The sequence below is a fragment of the Dermacentor andersoni genome, chromosome 1, assembly GCF_023375885.2.
Source record: "Dermacentor andersoni chromosome 1, qqDerAnde1_hic_scaffold, whole genome shotgun sequence".
In the NCBI taxonomy this organism is placed as follows: Eukaryota; Metazoa; Arthropoda; class Arachnida; order Ixodida; family Ixodidae; genus Dermacentor; species Dermacentor andersoni.
The window spans coordinates 137,941,013-137,958,028 of NC_092814.1; the positions used below are offsets into that span (position 1 = coordinate 137,941,013).

General features: G+C 50.5%; 2 protein-coding genes across 4 annotated transcripts in view; one reads left to right on the forward strand and one right to left on the reverse strand.

Moving 5' to 3' along the window:
* Positions 1–17,016, forward strand: part of LOC126544339 (uncharacterized) — an 803,357-nt gene that overhangs the window by 285,801 nt on the left and 500,540 nt on the right. The gene's annotated exons all lie outside the window — the stretch shown is intronic.
* LOC126544341 (uncharacterized) overlaps positions 1–17,016 on the reverse strand; it is a 58,097-nt gene that overhangs the window by 39,147 nt on the left and 1,934 nt on the right. The window lies entirely within an intron of this gene.

Here is a 17,016-nt window from a genome sequence, read left to right on the forward strand (position 1 = left end):
CTCTTTGCTGATTATTGGTGGGCTTGCCAACGTTCTACTGTTCCCCAGCTTATACTGGTACTTGTCATACGTGCGATGAATAAGCGGTGAACATGGGACGCTTGACCTTTGACTGCGTTGTAACCAAGAAAAAACATGCATAGACATCTTTTAGAGCATAAATCACATCGCTTGCGTGCATATAATCACGGCGTAATCGATGCTGCGTTGCCGTAAACTTTGCAAACAGCTATGTATTCAAACATTTGTAAATAGGTTTTTAAAACGAAGGTGTCTTATAAAGACGGGAATGTTGAGCGCAACAACGTCGACTATTTATTTTCCGCTTTCTTCTTCGTTTTATGATTAGCATCATTTCACGCCACGCTATCTCAGGGCGCGCGCGTGATATTTTGAAGGTTCCCCGCCATCTGCTCGACGCGGTTTGTTCTCACGTAAACGTACCGTGCGTTTTGCCGCTCATTCTTTAGCCGTTAAATTTGCAAGCTTCGCCTGAGGAGCCAGCGGAACGTTTTCGAAGAGCGCCGCTTTCTAGACAGGCCGCGTTCACGTGGCCTCCGGAACCGATCGCCGTGGCGCGCGCGGTGAGAAGAACGGTTTTTTTGCGCCGCTGCACGCTGGGTGAGGCAGCAGTTATAAGCGCCGGCCGGAATCGCTGGTTTCCTGCAGCACGCCGAACAAGAGGAGGACTTCTCGGGTGGCCTATACGAGAGTGTATGCGCCGAATGTATGCGTATAAAATGGTGCACGTCCAAGAGAAGCCAGCGGATGCATTTGCCACGCGTGAGCAAAAAGCCAGAAATGCGCCACATCAGCGGGGAGTGCATAGGCGGGACTCTATTTTGTGTAACCTGCAATCAATGCACTCCCCGCCGGCCATCTATAGCGTATTGTTCCGCGATCGAACTGAAGTGCAGGCGGTGCACATCACCAGCGGCGTTCTCGAAGTGCACGGCCCCGACCTCAATCGCGTATACTGCGTACGTGCTTGCCTTGGCTTTGCGTTCGCTCGGACACTGCTCCTTCTCTATCTGGCGTGCTTTTCTGTTGTATCTTGCTCACGCGCAGTCACCTGCAAGCGCAAACACGTGTAAAGCATCTATATAATGCTGCAGGTAATTTTTTTTTTTTTCACTAGCCCATTTGAATGGCAGGCACAACGCACTGAGTGTAAACACGCGCACACGTGCAACTTCTGCGCGTGTGATGTATTCGCTGGCGTAAATGATTTGTGTCGACGCACGTCTCTGCGCTTGCGTGACGGTGTTTTCGAGCCCCCTTAAACAGGCACTCTCCGCAAAGCTCTCTTGGCGCGTCATTAATCAGGTGTGGCCAGCCGCCGGGTTTGTTATTAATCAGCGGAGGTCTGTCGCGTGGTACCGACAGAGAAAGCGCTAAAGTCCTCCTTCCAGCGTAGTAAAGGTGTATCTCGGGAATTAGAGAGAGAACGGCCGGGTGAGAGGTGTTGCGCAGCTTTGAAGGCGCTGTCGCGAAAGTTAACGCGGACTTGATTTTCTTTTCTCTCGTTCTCCCACGGTCCTCATTACGGCAACATGCGCGCGTGTCGACGTCGCAGTCATGGTAAACGATACAAACGACTGGTTGCACTTCTGCAGCCTTTCACTTCTGTAAACACGACTGGCGACAGTAATCAGGTGGGAAGGAGGAAGAAAAAAAACAGGGGCTAGTTGGCAAACGGAAGGCACACCGGTCATCCCTGTTGCCAATAGCGCGTGAAACAAATTTTGCTGTGTCGTGTTCCGCGCGTTTCGAAAATTTAGCACCATCGTTCTATTCGCAAAGTGCAAAGACAACTGAGTTATGTATAAGAAATGTTGAATGCATACAATCTCTTTGCATTTGTTACTTTTTACGTTTATTACCAGCTGGCACTGCGCTTTTTATTTTTTGGTCGCCGGCGCCATGACGGGTTGATTTTAACAGCGTGTTTTCAGCGCACGCAAGTGTCGCGCCATGACAGGAAAACTTTTTCTGGCCATGAAGGTGAATCTTCAGCGCCTGCAGTAATGCCCCAAGAAGTTTGGGCGAGGTTACTGCTGCTTTCAATTTTTCCGACTTTGCGTAGCTTGTTTACCTTCACGAAGGCAGTGATAGTTAAATCCGTGCATGAGCGTTGCACACTGTTTGCCTCGTCTGTTTTTAAGCCAGTTCTTGCTGCAGTTAGTCACAAGTCCCTGACGCAAGCGCAGCAGCTGGCCATCACAGGGGAAATGGGCATGTGAAGACGCCCACGCGCCATTTTGCTTTTGAGAGATGCAGAAAGCGTGCTACGATCTCACATGTCCCAATACTGAGATGGTCAAGCGAAAAACTAAACTAAAATGTCCACACCGACTCGCGACATGCTATAGGAAATGACGGGACTGCTTGCAGCTCAGCGGCGACACACGCGTGCTTCGCTTGCATATAACTTTGCCTTATTTATTGCCGAAAACACGCTTTCCGCGAGTGTAATGGGCCTTTGCCGTCTATCGAATAGCTTCGTGTGACGGCCAGTGCCATCTTGAATACACAAGGCCGTTAAGAACAGCATTTTATCATGGTTGGCCACTGCCAAGTGATCGAGCGCACTCGTGCAACGCGAAAACAGCAACCGCATGGAACGTTCGTGTGTCCGGCACAGCTTTAGTTTAGCGTCTGCAAATGCTTGCACACGCAACGCGCCGCGGCGCTGTATGCGTTATACCGCGCTCGGAGCGCTGACATCTTGAGTTGACCGTACTTGCACAAGTTGAAAAGGGCATTGCCCGGAGCTGTCGGTAAGCTTACTTCGGGTGTTTTGACCCGCCATGTAAAGCCGAAGAAGAGGGCCAAGATTGGTCAAGATTGGTCGCCACAAGTCCAGGTAAGTGGGGACGAAACTGTTCAGGCTCGCTGTGTTCTTTCCCGCGTAATATACGAGCGGCAGGCAACTCGGTCCGCTCGCGCACGTTGTGGACCTTGAAAAGCATCTCTGCCAGTTTCTGCATCTTAGATGCAATTTTGGTCCACCATACATTGTCCTTGAATAGATGCGAATTTCTTACATAGGCAAGGAGCTCAGCGCAATCGCAAAATATACACAGCTTTTATTGCCGGCTGTCATATTGCTGTTGTTGTTCGCGGCGATCATGCATGTTCTTCTGTCGACAGACTGAAGATGTAGTGAGTGAACCACGCCAGGGAACGGAAGCTTCGCGATCTTTCATGGCTACATGCCCGCGCGGAATTTCGCTCTATGGCGTCTAAAGCATGCGCATTCTCGTTCTCGCTAGTGTCTTGCGCACGCAAGGCTCTTTGCTTGTGGACGCTCAGCTACAGCTGTCTAATGACGGCGTGGCGTCCATTTCACCTCGCGCGTTGTCCACGCCGTACTCACGGCTAAAATATGTTCAGTATTGTTTTCTCTTACAAGTTACAATCACGTATAGTGCTACGCCATTCAGCTGTTCTTGCGGCGTGAGCACCGTGCGCAGCAAAATACTTGGAGACTACTTCATTTGGTAGCGCACTTTTGCGACTATTCCGTTATTTTCCAGCCGCGCTCACAAACTTCAATATCGACGCGGCGGCGTTCCATCGCTTCTGCTAAAATCGGAGCGCATTGAACGCGCGCGCGTCACCAGCCACGCCGATCGCGTCGACGCGCCCCGCGCTGTGTGCGGAAGACGACGGGCGCCACTCAGACGACTGTTAGTCGGCGGCGATGGCCGGATGCCGCGTTCTCTTTATTTCACCCTTCAAAGGTGACGTAAGCGCGCGATCCGTGCTGCGCGATCCTTTGTCCTCGTCCTCCCCCACGCAGCACGGCGGCCCTTGCCGTGGTCCCATCGATCCTATAATGGGGCGCGCTTTGCGCCGCCCGGGGAATTCATCTTTCCTGTAAAGTAATGTTTCTCGTTACTCACTGCGGTGCTTCGCGACGCGATGTGAAATCGGATTAATATTGCTGCCGGAGGGAACAGATGTGACGCCTTTTTCTGTAATTGAGCTCTGCGTGACTGTTACTCCCTTCGCTTCCCTTTGTGCCCGAAGCATCGTTTAACGAGCGCCTTGAAGTTGCGTTGCATTGCGAACGTTCACGCAGATCAGCCGTTTTTTTTCGCTTGGGAAAGCGTACTCGCCTGTTGGTTTTCCGATAAGCAGAGATTTTCGCTCTTTCAAAACTGTATTCACTGAACGCTTTCCTCTTTTCGTAATGGTTTGAGACGGCATGCAATGCGGTGCGTACACAATATAGAGCTTGAGAAATATGGTTGATGCGTAAGCGGCTTGCGTATACGCTTACAGGGACACCAGCGTGCCAAACGGTGGTGCCGGCACCGAAGATATACGCGGAACCCAAACTCGGCTTTCTTTATGCACTGGCGTTCTCTGCTTTCCAAGTTCGCTATTCCTGAAAAAAAAAAAAAAAAAAAAAAAGCTATTATAGCGAGGCTACGCTTTGCTGTGAGTGTACTTTAAACCAGAGGCGCTATGCTTCAGTGAACATCGTTATTTCATCGGTGTTTCGGAAGTCTGCCAGATTTAACGTAATTTGCGTGTCGAAGCGTTCGAGGTAGTCGTTTCGACGGCACTTAGGGTATTTACTAGCAGCAGCCAGCATTATTCGATACGCCCTTAATTACTAGGCACTGAAATAACCTTCTTCCTTCGTCAGCACTATGAATACTACAGGTGCTTTACTCTGATTCCGAGGTCCTCGGTTCTGTGCCGTCGGTGTTCGTGGTGCGTGTCACCTCTCGTTCGTGCGTGCGCTTTCTCACTTTTTTTAATCCTCTAGTTTGATCTTTTCCGTGCCAGTTAACCAAACGCGGCATTATTCTGGTTCATCTCCCCGCCTTTCTTTACTCCGCTCTCTATTGTTTGTGCGTTGCCAAGGTAACACGCTTTTAAGATTGGGGTATCCGAGATTAAAGTCGGGCCTCCAAGTCGCGGCAGGCGAATTTCGTTCCGGCAACTTTCGCGTCAGGCGCGGGCATACTTGAATCGCCGAAGTGTGCAGGCCTGTGCAGAAATCATTTGCCCCGAACATGCAGCTGTCGCTGTACACGCCCATCAGTGTCATTGAGCTCGGTAGCACGACGATCATCGCTAGTTTGGCGATGCGCGAAATGTTCACTCGCGTTTTTGGCCGCAGGGGTGACCCAGAATCTCCTTGCACTCCCTCACTCGTTCGCCCTCTTCCTAACGGGCTGGAGGAGAAAGGAGCGCGGACCGCCAGAGGCTAGTCCGTTAAACTGTTCTTTATCGCACCCGAATTCGCGCGTCTTAATGCGGATGCACCGAGGGGGGAAGGCGACTGCGGGGCATTCCTCGGCTTCGGCCCGGCTTGCCGCCGTCACTTCGCGCCCTGCCGTCGGAAGCTAGAAGAGCCACACGGTCGTTCGTCTCTATGCTTTTTGTGGGATTGTTTCCTTTTATTCGCGTACACTCGAGCCCAGTCGCAAGTTAGCAGGCACACGCATTGCTTAATTTCGTCGTGTGTTTTGTCTTTTTCCGACGTTCAGTGTTATCTACTTAATGTCCTTGAGACGGAGGTCAGAAATAGGGCACACGATGTTGGGGATAAAGATAGCTGAGTCGCGTTGGGGAGAAACAACGTCTAGTGAACTTGCGCGGCAAATAAACGAAAGCTAGCAAAGGAGAGGTCGAGAAGGCGTCCCTTTGCGTAGTTCATGTTGATGTCATTTGCTGGACGACTCTTGGTAACTGCGCATCGTTATATGGGAATTTCTTTGCAGACATCAGAGGCGGCTTTTGCTGATTGAAGCATGCGTGTTTACGACAAACGAAGGTTTCACGAACGCTGCTAGCAATGACGTGCTGGTATTTGTGGCTGCTTTTCTTTCTCGGTGCCTAATGGAAAGAGAAAAGTACGAAAGCGACTGCGCTTTTGAGACGACAGAAAAGGGACCGTGTGCAAGAAAATGAGACTCCCAACCACCAGACACACGCGCGCATATGTTGGCGTGTGCTGCGACTCTCAAAGGGAGCGCTGCGCGACAGCGGGTCGGTGGCTTCTTGCACGGCCAAGGAACACTGGCTGCAGGCGCTGTCCGAAAGGACTGGACTCGCGCATACTGATCCGCGCGGCAATTCGGAGCTCTCCCAAGTCGGCGGCGTGCCGCCGGCTTATTGTATATAAACGCGCGAATTATACGTCGTCGCGTCTTCTAATGGGGCTCAAGCGATCGAAACACTGCTCCCCAGCTAGCTGCTGTTTCTTTGCGCTCTAATGTGGAGGTTGTTTGCAGGAGGGGCACGAGGCCACGCCGCGGGGGCAAGGCACACCCCGACGCGTCCCGCAGATTGCTTTTGGTGTCGTCGTTATTTTCATTCTCGTTGGTCGCCACAGCTTGTCACACTGGCGCCGCGACGCTGCTGCGCCGGAGCGGGCGGCCGCTGACGCGCGATGCGAATCTGTCGTGATGGAGTATTCCGCGGCACTGGAAACGTCACGCCGTGTTTATCGCGCATTCTATCAACCGTGCTTTGAGCTAACTGGCGTGTGCTTGTACGCTTAATATTGGGCGGACGGGCCAGGATTCGGGCAGTGGCTTTACGCTGGCTCATGTTGGGCGCGTCCTCCGAAAGACCGCTGCTCTCTGGCTCCCTCGGGCGCCCTTATTGTTCCCCCTATTCTAATCTGAAACCGCGCGGCTCGCAGGATGGTGGGCAGCCAGTGCTGTTGGACAAAGAACTAGCACCGCTCTCGTTTGTGAAATATTTAGCTTGCCGCAGTAACCATGATGTATTTATAGTCAGCGAGAGGAAAGAAAAGAAACGCATTTTAACGTTTGCGCGTTTAGAGAGATAGAAATGAGTCTAAAGGCAGGGAAGTTAACCGGAAGACAAACATCCGGTTTGGTATAAACCCTACTCTGGAAGGGTAAATCAACACGGTGCCTATGTTAGGAAACGCTCGCGGTTTACTAGTTTCCAAAGGATAGCTTTTATCATCGCCGTCAGTGCGTAATACATGCCTGCAAGATCAAGCCAGACGACAGCGTACAAGGAAATGAAGTAAATGTCATAATTCCCACTTCGCAGTTACGCGCACGACTTTCGCTCATTTGTAGCCGAGCCATCGTGCCAGTCCGCGCGCAGATAAAGTAGCTGTGCGTAGTGAAATTGAAGAGGCCGGATACGAGCGGATGTCTCTTCGCGTGTGACATGCAAACACTATGTGATACGCAGCCATGCAGATGAAGGACCCCTCTCCGATGGTATGTGGCACTTTCAAGCGATGGTTACTGGCATTTAGCTATGCTGTGCTTCCTTGAGGACTGACATGAACACGGATAAGTTTCGCTGCGTTTCCAGTAACTGAGGTGGTGGTTGTTGTGGCTTATAATCGCTTCATGACTGTGTATTTCGGATAGGTGGCACGCAACTGCTAGGTTCTGCGGTCAGGAGGCCAGGAAGAACCTGTCGTGCCGAGTACTTACAAATTTCACTGCTGAAACTCTCTGTGGCACCGAAGACCCGAGAGCAGTGAAAAGAGACGTCTGGCTGTGCCCAGAATACAGTCGCATGAGAGAAAGACACTTTCGGCTCCGTTCCCCTTGCAACAGACTCTGCGAAGCGTTTCCTAGATAATGGCGCGCAGCTTCTACGACTGATTGATTAGCCTCCCGGATCGCGCCCATACAGGAGCCACACATCCGGTGCTAGTAGAAATAGCATGCGCCATGCAATCTGCGGGACTAGGACGCGCGGCGTCCCGCGTGTTCTGGCATTCCATCGCGCTGTTGTAAATAATCCCGCGGTCTGGCTGTTCAGCTCGGAGACCAACCTCCACCTCGTATTTCTACGTGTCTTGTGGACCCCGCAGTAGCGTGTGCCGTCGCGCTGGCGCAAAAAAAAAGTATCACACAGGCGACTGGTGGTGCGCCGCTGCGCGAGGCTGTTTTACGATCGTCGCTTTCATTTCGTGCCGGGCGCCAAGATAGTCGGCGACTAACGCGGCACGGTCCTCCGGCGTCGGGGAGACGACGGCAGTCATACGTCGATAAAGAACTCCGCTTTTTGCGCGCATGGCCAAGGCCACTGGCTGTCTTAAGGCGTGATCTACCGTGGAAGCTTCGTAGTTAGCAGGTTCTGCTTCCGCACGCGTTGTTGTCTTGCAACGTTCAAGGTCCGAGGTATACCGCTCGTGTACCGCAGTGCGATCACGAACGTATTGAAGTATACACATAGGGCACGTCATAGGGCTCTCAAATTCGTTGACGCCGGAAGCAGTTGCGAAAATGACGGTGCGCGCCTGCCTGACCCGCTTTCCCGAAAGGACGCGCGAGGTCAACTGGCCCCGCGTGTGCGCGCCGGGCCCGAAGACAGACGCGAGTGGTGCGCCGTTGCAGAATGAATGGCTGCGGAGGTTTATGCTGCCGGCCAGGAAAGATAGGACGTACGGCGCCGCGCGCGTCTCCGTGCAAATGCAATTAGCATCGATTTTTGTCTCCACGTCCCGCGCATGCACTCTCGGCGGCTTGCTCTGCGCCTTCCGGCCATCTCGTGGAGTAGTGCGGCACCTGGATGGGCGCGCCGTTGTCGCCGCGCGCCTCTCGACGACTCGCCATCTGTCTTGGCGCGGTGCTTGCGGATCCGCCGTGCAGGTGGCGGCGGGGAAGGACGTGCACCTTACGTTACGGCTGAACACCGACGTAGCTCTACGCACAACAGCGCGAAACATTCACGTTTGGCCACGTTGGCAAACAGCTCTTCCGCTAAAAGTGTTTGTAAGAGCAAATTCGACGCAATCGTGATGCTGGACGTTTCATTATCGAAGCTCTCGCAGGCGATAACAAATAGCACTTTTGAACGAAAAGGAACCCCTTTTTACCAAAAGGTTACGAGTATGTTCTCGTTCAACGCATTAATGTGTGGCCTACCGCTGCCGCAAGAGCAAATAAATTAAACGATACTGTTTAATAATAATAATAATAATAATAATAATAATAATAATAATAAATTATTATTATTATTGAATGTGTTCGAAACGGTTGAGTGAACGTTGCAGCAGCCCCAAATAAATGGATAATGTAGTTTCATTGCATATATATATATATATATATATATATATATATATATATATATATATATATATATATAAAATCTGCGGTGAGTTCGTGCGCAGTTGATATACTTTCGACATATATGTAGTTTTATAAAAGAGTCAGTAAGTTTCTATATGCGTACAAAGCCTATCTCTTATAACGTGTGCTCCTACCCACGTGGAGGACTGCCGGGGTGCTCAAGATCAGTACTTGTAGGAAAGAGGACTACTTATTGCTGTGTCATTTGCTTTTACTGTCCTCAGACGCTTATTCCTTTTCCACGGGGACTGGGGAGTTTCGTTTTCTTTCTTTGCGTCTCTGGGCACCTAGTCAAGTGCGGCGTCCGAGTCTCTCTTTAATGTCGTCGTTGGAGGACAAAGCTTACTGCGCAGCGATGAACAAATCGCGTCCCTCGCTGCCGGCGTTCACCACAAAGCCGGACCGAAATGGAGCTCAAGACGCCGCCGCTCGCTCGGAGTCCGGACGGGCCACGCAGGGGCAGCAGCAGACAGCAGCGAGAAATTGAAATTCAAGTCGCGCTTTTTTTTCCTCTCAGCCTCTGCTCTCTGTTGTTTAGCGTACTTTAATGCCGTGCACACAAAAGCGTCCCCTTGGTGTTCATAGTTTTTCTGTTCTCTTTGTATATGCGCGCGCTGCCCCGAGGAGGGGGGGGTCCTCCCTCCCCATTCTTCTTGCCTCGTGCGTGCGATGTTCGGATGGACGAGCCCAGTTGCGGCGCTTCGTTCTGCACCCGAGGTTCCGGCACAACGGCAGGCCAGGTTCGCCGCCGTGTTGCCTTTAGCGACCTGCTTGGCTATTCCGAGCGTATACACAGGGCTGCCGGTGCTTTTATTCTTAATTTTTGTTCCTTCTGTAGCGTTGGGCAGCGCGCTTGGCCTCAACGCGGCGGACTTGGTATATGGCTGGCTGCTGCGTCGTCACGTGCCCAGTGTTCTTGAGCGATGTTTAAACCGACCGGCAACAAGCGCCGGTGCATTGGTTGGTCGCAGAGAAATCCTGCACTTTACAGTGGCGTGTGCATTGACATTCCAGTGGCGGTGATGCAGAGAATTATGCTTCGCAGTCTCGCTTCACGGGGTTCGACCAACTTTAAAAGTTTCTTTTTTCTATTTCCATCTTCCATTTTTGTTTTGCTGCTTGTAGTTGCGGCGCTTGCGAACGTTTGAAGACTTCTGAAAAGCTTCGTGACGAAGGGCTAACAGATAGACGTAAACGCTAAGCGGTATTACTTTTCGTGCTGGTGCAACGTATGTAGTGTAGTTTATTATACTGCGTTCAACTATTCGACAAATGTGCAGATCTAAGAAGGCGTCAGCCTGCGCCCGCACAGCGCTTCGTGCGAGATCTACGTGAACGACAGCGCGCGGCAATGAGACGGACATGCCGAGTAAATTATAAAACACACCACGCATATAATGCTCGGAAAGGTGATCGATCCTTATTTTCATAAGTTATATGGCTTGCAGAAACACAGAGCGTGCCAATTTATTCAGCCTTTCGTCCTCGAGACGCCTTGTTCAATATGTCTGCCAAGTGCACATGATGGACAGTGGCTCGTGTTGCTTTTGTGATTGTGACAAGACCATGGAGAGTATTTTCGTGTACTTCCTTTCTTTGGATGAGTAAAGGCATAATTTGCGCGCTGCTTTGAGCCGATTAGATGACAGAGCGTTCGCAGAAGAAAATATATTGGGGTTGTGGACTCGACTATCATCCGCACAGAAAGCCACCAGAAGACTGCTGCACTTTTGAAATACGACTGGGCTCTGCGAGCATATTTGAATGCACGGTTAACGCGGCTGTGTGTGCGCGTGCATCACTTCTTACCTCTCTCTCGTTTTCCCCCTTCTCGCTTCCCTCTCCCCAGGGGTACGTTAGCAAACCAGGTTAACCTGGTTAACCTCCCTCCCTGCCTTTCCTTGCTCTCACGAAGTCGACCACATGAACTCGGAAGTGTCAGTAACATCTTTGGTCAGTGCACACTGTACTGATTTTTCAACGTTGGGTATACTGTCGCGAATCTTTCACAGTATATGACCGAACTATGTATTCTATGGCAGAGTCATTCTAGGCTTATACAAATGTACTGCTGTCTGGAATCTGCCTTCACCGAAGCGATCGTTTCGCTAACAAGCCGATCATGAGTGGCGGGCATTCGCACACCCGCCAGTAACGAAACTCTGTCCAAGGGAAGTTTCGCGAACGCGGGCCTAGAGAAGTTTCTTGGATTTTTTTTTTCTTGGGAAAAACTGATGCGTAACATTCCGGCATGCCTTTTTCGCTCCTGTTAACAAACTTAGGGTTAGGATAATTTGACTTTGTTCGTACTGGTTGCTCTCCGCAGGCATTAAAGGGCACCTGAACCGTTTCTCTTTTGTATGGCTTCTTTACCGCGACAGCAGTTAAGAGGTCGAAGCTGAGAGTACTGTGTATGTCCGCGTCGTCGTTATCAGACCACCTCCACATCTTCACCGTCACCTTCACCATATGTCAAAGAAAAAAAAAAAAATGCAGAAACCATCTTCGATGATTGTCAATCCAAGTGAATAGGACGAACGAACGAACGAACCAGCGAGCGCGCAAGCGAACGAACATTTTTCTTTCCGAGCGCTCCACGAAGCTCATTCGTAAAGCTCACAAAAATGCTATTTCGGTAGCATTGTTCGTAAGAGCCAATCCCAGCCAATCGTGAGGCTGAACATATTATCGAAGGCTACCGGCCAATAACAAAGAAAACTTATAAACCAAGAGCTTCGTGAATTTGTCCCGAGAGCTAGAGGAATTGCTGAGGCCTGCTTAATCTTTTCTCAAGCTCCGTCGGTTAATTTCGTTCTCTAGTCTTGCTAGCGCTCCGTATATGTGTCTTCTGATTCTTTTCAGTTAAGTGGAATATATCCTGCCACTGGACCGCAGTGTTCCGCTTCATCTCGTTTGAAAGCTGTGCGTTGCCACGCCACTGCCGTTCCACAGGTATAACTGCGTTCGTTGCGACCTCAGTCGAGCCAGTAGCTGCCGAAGGTGGCGACTCTCTGGCGAGTGCGCGCACGCATTGCCGGCTGCGCGCAAGAGCCCCGGCGGTGGGTGGGACACGTGCAAAGGAAGAGCCCCTGCCCGATGACCCCTGGCATAGTATACGCACGGGGGCAGGAAGCGCGGCTCAGGGTGATATGGCGCTGTTCCTCCGCCGCCCGGCCCCAATTAGGGCGCGGGGGGAGCCGCAGCTGCCCCGCGCACGGCCGCCAGCTGCCGCTCGCGCGGGGCGGCCCGCAACGGGGGGGACGTAGCCAGGCGGCTCATCGTGGGCCCTCCGTCGATGGCATGGCCAGGTTACTTTTATCGCTTTTTCTTTTATTTTTCGATGGCCGTATACGGCAGGACGTGTCGGCTCCCGGTTCGACAAGGAGTAATGGTTGGCGCTCGCAATTTTATTTATATTTGTTTCTTTCACTGGCTGCCGTCGCTCGCATTCGTCGTCTTCTCGAAGAGGCACCATTGCGTGCGCCCACTTATCCCTAGAAAGCCAGGTCGCGTCGCGCAATCTAGGACATCCATTCGCCTGAAGAAAGTTTGACGGCTTGGGCGGTGTGCATTTTCTTTTCTTTATGCACGCCCCGCCCCCATTTAAAATGATTATTTCGCTCTTGAGCCCAAGAACCTGAAATGTCGGAACCTTGATTTGCAAGCACACGTATACGATGCGACGTGGTGCCCAGCACTGCAGAAGCGACAAAGGAACGCGATCGCACGCGCTGTATTTCTGCACACTAGTCCGAAGGTGTCCAAATATGAGACAGGCGAGATACTTGAGTGAATACCGTTGCTTATTAATAATGGCTGTAGAAACCAGTCACATACATGCGTATTCCCTTCTTTTTTCATTTTTTTTTTTTTTTATGGTGCGACTCGCAATTTGTGAACGCCAGTTCTGTGCACATGATGTGCTGTATCGCTGCACAGTACCGTGAACACATGTGTTCTTTAAGGCCGATCCACACGACGGACCAAGTCTGCGGGCCGATCGGTCACGTGATGCGATGTCACGGTCCGCCGCGATCCGGTCCGGCGCAGAGCACATCCACACGGCGGACCACCATAGCAGCCGGCAGAGCAGACCAACCAGCTACACTAACGCTTTTTCGCGTTATCATTGTAATAATTCCGGCTCGAGTCCCACAAAGCCGGGAACTGCTTAACGAGGAATACAACATAAAAAACCTCCTCGTCATTCCAAGAGGACACGGTGTTTAAAAAATATATCTGCTGCACGCACGTGTAGGCGGAACGGCGGACATAAAACGACTGGCTTTTGCTGAGCCGAAAACTAGATTGGATTTGGCTGAAGACACTCTGTTGCCGGACAACATTCATTGGTTACGCCAAAATCGCTGCGGTTTGCATGCGGTCCGCCGCCAAAACTGAAGCGGGAAAAGCCTCGGCGATTTGTTGGACCGCGAGGGCCGCGGTCCTGCGCGGGCCAACGGCGGTACGCACGAACTGGTGACGTCCTATCATGTGATGCGCGGACCGCGGTCCAAAAGAGCAATTTGGTCCGTAGTGTGGATCGGCCTTTAGGAAGCGTGGCGCGGGCCCAGTTATTCAGTTTTTTTTCCCGGCTACCCTAATCGAATGAATGTAGTTAAAAATTGCGTATCCTATGACAGTCAACACGGTCACGAGGACGTACTCCCTGAGCAAAAGTATACAGACCTGAGATTCCGCGATAAAGCAGATTTTCTTCTCCGCCTATGAATGTGACTTGATATTGAGGACAGTGACCTAAACATGGCATTGCGAACTTTGCAGTACACTCGTCAATTTGCTTTTGCGCATCTGAATTGGAAATAAATCCCCCCCCCCCTTTTTTTTTTTCGGGAAGCCTGTAGTCCTAATACGTTTGCTCACGGGTGTGCATGGTAGCAGTGCATCAACGAACACTGTATTGACCAGAACGCACGAACTCGTTAGTTTATTAGAGCTCTCCCATCCCCGAACACGTGTTTACCGTTTTTAGATCCCAGAAGACGCGTGCTGCTCGGTGCTGTGTTTCAGTGAATTTCGCCGAACTGCACATCACACTACCCACACTTTCAAATTTAAATTGAAAACTTCAGAATTTTCACAGCCCCTTGAATGGGCTAATGACAATGTTACTTCTTATAGTGTAAGGTAGGCAAGCGGGCGCGTCCTTGGCTAATCTCCCCACCTTTCCTTCTCTCTTTCTTTTCTTACGTTTTAATCAGTTATTTGGAACCAGAGTCTCTTGCAATGCATCAGGCCGCTTAGGAAGCGGTAAAGGAAATGTTTATGATGTATTATAGGAAGGGTGAAAAAACAGGGTGAAAATAGGAGTGAGAGATGAAATGTAAAAGAACATCCCAGACTGATTTTGCTAGTTGGGGTGAATGTGGCGGGATTAGGAGGTCATTTAACTACTGAGGTCTTAAGTAATATACATTCAGTGTGTTGACGCATTTTCATAACGTCTTCTAGTGCGGCTGTGGCACTTGCAATAGTACAGTTAATGTACCCCGCGTGGCCTGTTTATAGCGATTATCGTACGTATTAACTAAAGTATTTGGTTGCCTCGCCCTTTGCAGCCGTGTCACGTTACAATGCGTTCTCGTCGGTGTGATTTCATTTTTTATTTTGGATACGAGGGCCAAGTCCCCACGAACAAGAGCAGTAGTGCCGCCCTCTTCTCTGCGAATGCTGTAACTTTCTGTGCAGTTAACGTCTGTCAATTCGTGTGCGTCACGCTAAATATGGTCAATGTTCACTTTTGTAGACGTCAAGAAGCCACGGCGCGCTCGTAAAACGGCGAGGCTCCGTTTTCGGGGCGGCGCAGTAGTTCTTTTTGTGAATTTCATTCATGGTGCCAGTAAAGCTGTCCGACTTTCGCTGCTCTTTGCCTTCGCGGATGTATAGAACTGGGACACATATTTCCATCTTCGCTGCTGTCCAAACTCACGAAAACATGCCAACGTTCGCTTCGCTGTTTTAATGCGATAGTATTATAGGCAAACTTCACGTACCCACGGCTATCCAACATAAAATAGGGGCCGATCCTGAAAGCAGTGCAGTATGCCGAAGGCAGTCCGGTCGAACACAGCGTCTTTAAGTCACGAGGGAAGAATGCGAGAAAGTGGCACGTGACGCACGCGTCAGGCGTTTCACTTTGGCACAAGAAGCATGCGTGCAGTTTTGGCCCAATGGGTAAAGAGCATTAGAATTGGGGCCCGAAGACTTTGGGGCCCCAAGCCGGGTTGCGTCGGTTGCTCTTGGGTTCGGAGGCGCATCAGAGTTTAGCATTGGGACAAGAGCAGTGTTGGGTGGCGCGCTGGAACGCTGCAATGGTGGAAATAGAAGACGCTTGAAAGCGAAAGAACAAGAGTCTTTTTACAAGTGAAACCTAAAGGAATGCCATTTTAAGAAAGAAAAACAAGGCTTGAAATAGTTCGTAATAAAAATAATGGCTATGTTATTATCTGTACGACTTGTGTCTGGCATTTTTAAGCCAAGCCTGGTCAAATGATGCCGACCCGAGTTCAGCTAGCGTCGTCTTGCGTTGCCCTGAGTCTTTTGCCTCTAAAGGCGCCGGAAATCACTAGGAACGCTCCAACTTTGTATGAGATTTGGATGGCTGCTGCTCGTATGTCTCCCTCGGCGATCGCGCGTTTTCTCGTCGCCCGCGAGGGCGACACGAGACGGCTTGGGGGCCCACCCTAGTTTTCGATTTTTGGGTCTTGGGTCTACGCGAACGCAAGAACCCAAGACTGGCTTGGATTCTGCGCATGCGCGCTTGTGGCCCGTAATTTGCTTGGTTCCGGAATTCTAAAACATTCTGTTGGGCTACTGTGCTGGAAAACAAAGGCTCGATCTCACCATCGGTCACGCATTTCTAGAATCTTAGGCAGACTTCACCCACTTTGTAGGTATCTAACATAAACCTAGAGCGAGGTGTGTTTAGCGTACGCGAGCAGTGTCACAGTGTGCACACAGTCGCAAGTTTGTAAGAGGTACGAGCTATAGAAATGTCTCTTTGATAGATGAGTTTGTTCATGGTCGCGCCTAACGCGCGCAGAGCCGTCGAGACGTCACAGGGAGTTAGCAGTGCTAAGTAGTGGTCTAGTGTTCTTTAAATTTTTTTGTTTTTTAACTACAACGACATACCATTCTTATTATAGGTTGTGTTATTCTAACTCCACGATTTAGGCATTGCCCATAAATTGCCGGATCCCATGAATTGCTGGCCTCACTCATCGAAGGTCCGGATGTGTGTTATTTTGCGGTTCGTAAGGACTGTTATTGCTGCCGCTTTCGCTAATATTGGCAGCACGAGTGGTCAATTCGTGTTCGTGCGAACGACTTTGGCGTACGAACTTTGTGCGTAACGGGCTCATAGCGTGTGTTCGCAAGTAGTTCGTACACTAGATCGATTCGCAAGAACAGATGTCGGCGCATCGTTATGTAGCGAACATTTTGTTAGCGTAGACGGCCAGCCAATGATAGTTTTTACCAACGTAGAACTTCGTGAAATCGGCCCCAGAGTGCTATACATACGAACGTTGGATAAGCAAAGGTGAAGTGGTGAAGGAAAGGTGAATGGGTAAAACTGGTTAAATTAAAGCATTAAAAGAATTGTGCCCACATTATATATGACTTTTACGGGCCCTTAGCTGTCTACCACGTTTCTGAATGGTCCGTGAGTATCTGTATATGAAGTAGGCTTATCACCGTATTGTTGGCCGTAGAGCGAGATTCATTATTCAAATAGGCAGTGCGACTCAGCGGAGACACTATGAAGAACAAGAAACAGGCAGGATCTGAAGAGTGAAGGTGCCGCTTTGCTAAAAAAAAAAAAACCGTGTCAGCAACACATAAATGCGTGGTGAACGGTGCTTACTCTCTCAGATGCGCATTAACTTGCTGCAGTACC